The sequence below is a fragment of the Dendropsophus ebraccatus genome, chromosome 12, assembly GCF_027789765.1.
Source record: "Dendropsophus ebraccatus isolate aDenEbr1 chromosome 12, aDenEbr1.pat, whole genome shotgun sequence".
Lineage (NCBI taxonomy): Eukaryota > Metazoa > Chordata > Amphibia > Anura > Hylidae > Dendropsophus > Dendropsophus ebraccatus.
In genome coordinates this window covers 24,505,255-24,511,254 of record NC_091465.1, presented here as the reverse complement: position 1 = coordinate 24,511,254, position 6,000 = coordinate 24,505,255, and the positions used below count along the sequence as shown (strand labels likewise).

At 49.1% G+C, this 6,000-nt stretch overlaps 1 protein-coding gene across 3 annotated transcripts in view; it reads left to right on the top strand.

Moving 5' to 3' along the window:
• Window positions 1–1,219: 1,219 nt before the first annotated feature.
• LOC138768973 (olfactory receptor class A-like protein 4) overlaps window positions 1,220–6,000 on the top strand; it is a 36,164-nt gene continuing 31,383 nt past the window's right edge. For 2 of the 3 annotated variants that reach the window (XM_069947088.1, XM_069947086.1), the window contains exon 1: window positions 5,840–5,913. The gene's annotated coding sequence lies outside the window, so the exon portion shown is untranslated. Of the gene's footprint in view, window positions 1,332–5,839; window positions 5,914–6,000 lie in introns of those variants that run through there. The other variant, XM_069947087.1, reaches the window with a different exon arrangement.

The window sequence follows — 6,000 nt, the reverse complement described above, 5'->3', positions numbered from 1 at the left end:
ATTCATCATCTTTCGCACCCTAAAGGGACGTCGGTAAACGACGGTATACCGGAAGATGATGTTTCAGTCTCTTACGTTTCGTTTGACAGAGCGGTTATGCTGGTGAGGAAGGCAGGCCCGGGTGCCCTCATGGCCAAATCGGATGTGGAAGCGGCTTTCCGATTGCTCCCCGTTCACCGCGAGTGTCACCATTTGTTAGGTTTTCAGTTGGACGGTTTTTTCTATTATGACATGTGCCTGCCTATGGGCTGTTCCATATCGTGCCGCTACTTTGAGGTTTTCAGCTCCTTCTTGGAGTGGGTGGTGCGATACGAGACAGGATCAAATGCGGTTCTGCACATTTAGACGATTTTCTGTTTGTGGGTCCTCATGGGGATCATTCTTGTTTGCATTTGTTAACCACTTTTCAGTTTTTCATGGACAAGTTCGGGGTACCGTTGTCCGAGGACAAGACCGAGGGCCCTTCCACTCGGCTAACCTTCCTGGGTATCGAGATAGACATGGTGGAGATGGTTTTCCGCCTTCCTAGCGACAAGCTGGAGAAAATGTGTAGCTTAATTCAAGGTTTTTTGGCTGTGAACAAAGTCACTCTCAGGCAAGTGCAGTCGTTGTTGGGCAACCTAGTTTTCGCTTGCCGAGTCATGCCCATGGGGCGCATTTTTTCCAGACGCCTGGCCATGTCCACTAGAGGGGCAAAGTGCCCGGGGCATAGAATACGCCTTACAGGCGTTATCAAGGCTGACCTCCGGATCTGGCTCCAATTTTTGTCCCACTACAACGGACGTACTTGCCTGATGAGTGAACGCATGACGAACCAGGAGTTAGCTTTCTTTACGGATGCAGCTGGTTCCGTTGGCTTCGGGGCCATATTTGGCAATGAGTGGTGTGCGGCAGAGTGGCCGGCGGCCTGGGGGGCCCGGGGTCTCTGCGGCAACCTTACGCTTCTTGAGCTGTTTCCTATAGGGGTTGCGGTGGAGATCTGGGGTCCTCAGCTTGCCAACCGTCACATTTGTTTTTGGTCCGACAACATGAGCGTTGTAATGTGTATTAATAATTTGTCTTCTTCTTCCACACCCGTTGTTAACCTGTTGAGACATCTGGTTCTTCGTTGTCTTGATTTTAACATTTATTTCAGGTCCAGTCACGTCCCGGGCGTGGATAACAGGGTTGCTGATGCTTTGTCTCGCTTTAATTGGCAGGAGTTCCGGAGTCTTTTGCCTATGGCGGCCGAAACGGGCAGAGAATGCCCAGAGCGTCTATGGAACTTGGTGGACCTGAAATGATGTCTTTGGTTGCAGCGTCGGTCTCTCCGGCCACATGGCAGCAGCATGGTAAGGCGTGGGAGGAGTGGGGTGCCTTGGTGGGCTCGAGGGATGTCGTCCACAACTCGAATAGTCGCCTGGAGGTCACAATGGAATTGTTGTTGCGCTTGCGGCAGAATGGCGCGTCGGGTTCTGTTGCGCAGCGGAGGCTAGCTGGAGTTTCCTTTTATTTCAAACTTCTAGGTTGGGAAGATGTCACGCGGGCGTTCTTAATCAGGCAAGCGTTGAAGGGATGGAAGAAAGAGAGGGTCTCTGCGGATGACCGTAGGCCGGTTTCTTACCAGTTGCTGGCTCGTTTAGTTGCTCATTGCCCTATCGCTTGCAGATCTCCTTATGAGACTGCCCTTCTGGCAGCGGCGTTTGGTCTAGCCTTTTTTGGGGCCCTTAGGGTGGGTGAGCTCCTTCCGCTGTCTAAGAACAAAGCTGGAGGGTTAATGGAGTCGGATGTGGTTATGGGAGATAGGGCGGTCGGGTTCGGATCAGGAAGTCCAAGACCGACCAGCTTGGTCAGGGGGCCTGGCTGCCGTTATGGTCCATTGATGGTCAGGTGTGCCCGGTCAAGTTGGTGGGTGAATTTTTGCGACCCACCCTCCCACCCTCCCTCCCTGGAAATGTTTGTTACATATACTTTAAAAAAAAAAAAAAAAAAAAAATAATAAAAAAAAAAATATATATATATACATAAAGGAATTTTGAGTTTACAAGTCACAGCAGCGGGAAAAAACCTGTTTGGCAGTTCTGGGGAATAGCTGTCGTACGTGTACGGTGGGAGTCCGCCGGTGGCACCCCGAGGCTACCCCTTAGGTTGTTGGGCACTCCAGTGCCCGTGGTTAGTAACGGTTATAAATGGTTAAATAAAAGCTGTGGCCGACCATCACCCAGCAAAGTAAGCACTGTGTCTGTCTTCATTTCTGGTGGCGTTAGAGTAAGTTGAGTTTTGACATGGAACTCTATACAGTCTTCTGTATCTACTAGCAGAAAAACCAAGACAGAACATTGAAAGTGGGGGTGGGGTTTAGTTAGTGCTTCATGCAGGAGAGAACCTGTACTGCTGATTCTGCCTGCCTCCTCCAGAGGATCCACACTGTACCTAAAAGGTTAAATCAGTTCTCCTCTCTGATCTCTGACCTCTTCTATAGTTTTGGGCAACTGTCCCTTGTGTAGTCTGTCAGCAGTAGCAATTCACTGCTTAAACTAGGGCTACTTTTGTAAATTAAAGGGGTAGTGCGGTGTAAAAGGTTTTTTTCACTAAATAACATACATTACAAAGTTATACAACATTGTAATGTGTATTATTTATGTGAATGGCCCCTTCCCCATGTTTCCACCCCCCCCCCCCCCCCCGCTAGACCCGGAAGTGTAATTCTGCATACTCACAGAATTACTGTCGCCCCACTCAGTGACGGCCGCCATCTTGGGACAATTACGTCACTCTTCAGGAGGCCGGCCTGACTGCTCCAGCCCTGCCTCATGTCGGCCCCATGCTGCCTCATGCTGGCTGAGCAGCTGATGATGCTCTGGAGGGGGGTCGGCATGAAGGAGGGCTGGAGCAGTCAGGCCGGCCTCCTGAAGAGTGACGTAATCGTCCCAAGATGGCAGCCAGGATGGAAGGGGTCGACAGTAATTTTGTGAGTATGCGGGTCTAGCAGCAGGGGGTGGAACCATGGGGAAGGGGGCAATTCACATAAATAACACACATTACAATGTTGCATAACTTTGTGATGTGTTATTTAGTGAAAAAAAAAACCTTTTACACTACCCCTTTAACTCCTTCCCTGCTGTAATCCCCTCTCTACCACACTTGCCACCATCATCAACCCTGCTGTGATTCTGCTGCTTTTTCTTTCATCTGTTCCCGCATAGCACCATGAAAAGCCAGTGCATCAATAACCTCCTCCTCCTTGAGAGGGGTTCAGGAACATAGTTACCGATGTCCTTGCTGCCCTTGTTTACTATACTTTACCTAACCATGCTGCAGGTCTTCTCCTGCGCTCCTTTTTCCTCCTGGTCCCGCGCGCAGCAGCAGCTTTGGTGCGGCCTGTCTGAGCTGACAGACTGCTCAGCCAATCACTGGCCGTGGGGGTCCTGGCCAGTGATTGGCTGAGCAGTCTGTCAGCTAAGACAGGTCGCACCAAAGCTGCTGCTGCGCGCGGGACCAGGTAGAAGAAGGAGCGCAGGAGAAGCCCTGCAACATGCTTAGGGTAAAGCAAGGGGGTTGTGAAATTGTCGGTCGCCCGCGGCACATTCAACTATCGCTATTCAACGCATTGATTTAGAATAGCACCACACTGTTAGAATAGAATTATTCAGTAATCCGTCCTGTGCCCTCAACGTGGAGCATTATATTATGTATGGTATTACATCTATGTCTCCTATGCCGGGGCCTAGAAGTGAGGATGCCATGACACCCGCCTGAATATAAGACAAGTTGCCAAGAGTCTGATAATCTGGAACCAGCACTCTGTAAGCAAACTTTAAGGATTTTCTTTGCATTTCATCCTTTGTGCCTTTTATATGCAGCTTACCCCAAAACCTGCATTGTAAATGGTGGCTATAGTCTACTGGCATAGAATTTGCATTCAGCTAAATTCCAATTATTGAATTAATTGTGGCTTCAATGCATCTACATAAGTAGCCCCCCTGGGGCCCTTAGAAGTAATGGCCAGAAGAGATGCTGCTCTAAACAAGAAATATACTGAGTAATAAGCTGGATGTGTCTATAAGTGAAGTAAGTACATGTCTATAGACTGCCCAGGGGTAAGAGCCTAATAAAAGGAGGTAGTGTCTAAACTGTATAAAGTAGTGCCTTGGATTAAGAGCATAATTTGTTCCGGGACTGTGCTTGCAATCCAAATCCACTCTTAAACCAAAGCAAATTTTCCCATTAGAAATCACTGATATGCAGACAATTGGTTCCACACCCAAAAATAATGGATTTTTATTCTGAATAACATGTAGAACAGATGAAACAAACAATGAGAAACAGCAGAATATGTGATATTATAAGTTACTGTACATTATAGCAAGCAGCATGTGGAGTATAATGTATAGTAACTGCATAAACCTGATAACACAGCAGCAGTTTGTAGATACAGGATGGAGCTGCGGATGCCCATAACACAGTAGTGAAGTACAACAGGCTAGAATAGAGAAGCAGGGCAGCTGTCAGAGGTCTGTGTGGTCACATGACAGCAATGGGAAAGGGGGATGTGCTTAGCATGGACCAATCAGGAAGTGAGAATCACAGGGCTGTGCAGGAAGACAGTGACAGAAACTTTTCTATGCAGCAGTGTGAATGGCTGAGTGTAAGTGCAGGCACAATATAGCAGCAGGGTGTATAGCTGAGTGTGAGTGCAGGCTGATTATAGCAGCAGTGTGTATAGCTGAGTGTGAGTGCAGGCACACTATAGTAGCAGTGTGTATAGCTGAGCACATTATAGCAGGTATGGAGAGGATGGGAAACACAAGGGCTCATAGAGACTGTAGGGAGTATGAAGGAATGAGCAGAACATATGTGGGCGTATAAATGCAGAACTCTCTGTCCGGGGAGAGAGGGGTTACAGCTATGCAGATATCACCCTCACAACCCTGTCCCCTGATGCAAGCCCCAGCCTGGATCTGCTATGATTTGGAAGGTGAGGGAGACTTCCTGGGTCAGAGTACAGTGCTGTAGACCCCGCTATGCAGACCAGGCCCCTCCCTCCCTCACTCACCCTCCCACCCAGTACAAGAAGCTCTTAAACCAAAACAATGCTCTCAAACCAATTTTATAATTTTGAAAAACTGTGAGCTCTTCTTGTAAAACACTCTTAATCCAAGTTACTCTTAGACCAAGGTACCACTGTATACTCAGATACTCCTAGGACTTACAGTTGGGACAATAAAAATACACACAAAAAATCAAACAAAAAAACAACAACCTTTCCCTAACCTAAAATGATTCCATGTCTGGGGGTGGTGTAAAAACATGCTATACACGGTTCTTCCAGTCCTCCACAGGTGCCACTCCAATGCTCTCACTTCCCTGAAGGTCTCTGCTTCTTCTGGTTTCTGTGTCGTCCCAACCCCACAAGACTTGTCTGATCAGCCAATCAGTGACTGAGGCAGGAGACTGTTCCGGCCACTGATTGGCTGAGCAGACAGGTCCTGTGGGGTTGGAATGACACAGAAACCAGAAGAAGCAGAGACCATCAGGGAAGTGAGAGCACTGGAGTGCAGGGCCGGGACAAAGGGTAGGCCAGGGTAGGCGATGGCCTAGGGCGCCATCTAGTGGTGGGTTACAGGGGGCGCAACTTCAATCTCCAAAAAAAAAAAAATTACTACAGGCTCCTGTACTCCTGGTGGCCTCAGAGTGCTACCCCTCCCTGCTCACCTTCAGCATCCTCATGTCCTCCCACTCTCTCCCCTCCTGGGCAGACAGTGTGAATATCCCCTCACCCCGAGCAGGATCATTGCTCTGCCCTGAAGATGGCCTGCAAGGACCTGCTAGGACCTTTCACTCGGACTACAGAGGCTCCGCCCCCTCCTCACCATGTGACCTCCTCACTATCTGACTGCTGGAGGCCCTGCCGACTGCTGGGGCTGCTGTCTGGTGAGTTCACTGACTGACTCTCATCATCCTGTAGGTGTAGGGAGGCTGGGAGTGCTGGGAGAGGGAGGTCACCTAGGTCACAGGGCT